Source organism: Morone saxatilis, unplaced genomic scaffold (assembly GCF_004916995.1).
Source record: "Morone saxatilis isolate NCDOM2014 unplaced genomic scaffold, NCSU_SB_2.0 Contig4, whole genome shotgun sequence".
Taxonomy (NCBI): Eukaryota; Metazoa; Chordata; class Actinopteri; family Moronidae; genus Morone; species Morone saxatilis.
The window spans coordinates 12,223,171-12,224,762 of NW_023339984.1; positions in this window are offsets into that span (position 1 = coordinate 12,223,171).

The following is a 1,592-nucleotide window of genomic DNA, read 5'->3' on the forward strand; positions in this document are numbered from 1 at the left end:
AGCATGGTTTACCAGACACTAACCATCTACCTTGTATTGTATTGAGTACTAATTCATTAAGTTGAAGTGATATGTATGTTTTTAGTCACACAAGTGAAAAATCTGTCTACTTTTTGAGTCTGTTGATCCCTCCTCTTCATGTCAGCCCTCACACAGACATATTAGTGCGCCACCTAAAGGCCGCAGTGTGTCATTGCACCCTCTTGCACAATGCACATTGTACTGACATCCAGCCGACTGCAGGGGGCAGTGCAACACAGCTCTGCATCCACTGTAAGAGTTAACCGGTAAGTGAGCTTTTAATGTCGCTTTTATACTGTTAAGGAGACATAAACTCACCAAAAGGGTGAGGTTTCTAATTCGTATCACACTTTAGTTACCCGGGGGGCAGTTAAAGAGGCTTTTGTAGAGTTTACATTAGCCCTGGAGCTGCTAATTAGCTGACTAATTAAGGCCGTTAAGCTTGCTAAATGCGGTGAAGGAGCCTCGTTAAAGAGTGAAAGGCTTTGTTCCTGGTCTGTGGCGGCTCCATTTGGTTGTTTTTAGTGCTCTGTACTTTCCCCAAATGAGGACATTAGCTTTAAATACAACTAGAAAGCTTTTTTGCCATTAAGCCTAAGTTACTCAGCAAAGGCAATTCAAGTTTTATCAGTTTGTTAGAAGGCCACTAAAAGCTAAAACCTTCTCCTTATTTGGGAAAAACCGACGACATTTTCAAGTAAAGCAGAGACAATAATAAGTAAATGTGAATCACGGCCTACTCTGAACAAAAGAGTGATACCAGGTATCAAACATGTGACTTTAATCCTCACATTTCTCTCATGTGTCAAGTTCTTAGACTTAGAAATGAAGGTTTTGCACACTTTGGTTCAAGTCTTGAGACCTTAATCAGAGCAAACGTTTGACCACAGAGGACCTCAAAGCTTGTAATGACTTCGAATTATGTTCACCTGTGCATCTTCTTGCAAGTACACATGGGAAATGCAGTTCACAATTGTAGTTCCACTGCTCCAAACACACAGGAAGCTCCACAGATATCACAAAAAACTGAGGAAAAATCTGTGAAACAAACAATAATCTGACTGTTTTATTTGATGATGGATGATTTTGTCTATTAAATGCAATGAAATCGTGAAAAATAGCCATCTAAATTTCCTCGTTTTGTCGCACCTGCAGCCCAAAATATATTATTAATACATAAAATAGAGAAAAAAGAAGAAAATAGAGAATGCTCAGTGTTCATAAATGTCCTAAAAGATTACTCAATGATTAAAATAGTTTGTTTAATTAGATTTTTCTGCTGATTTCTGCCTTATTGTTTCAGCACTAATCAGAAGTCTTAAAAGGAAAGGAAACATTGTTGGAGTAAGAACAAACACATCAATAAACGCAACATAACACTCATATCATATTAGTATACAAGGCCAAGAGTTGTTGTTTTTTGTTTTCCAAGGAACTCGCACAGAAACATAATTACCTGATTTTTTTAGATCAAACCGAGCAGCGAAGGAATATTTTGAAAAGGTTGTCAGCTCACTGAGAAATGTGCTTCATCCTTTAGGCCAGAAATTCCAAGAAATACGAGGTTGTCA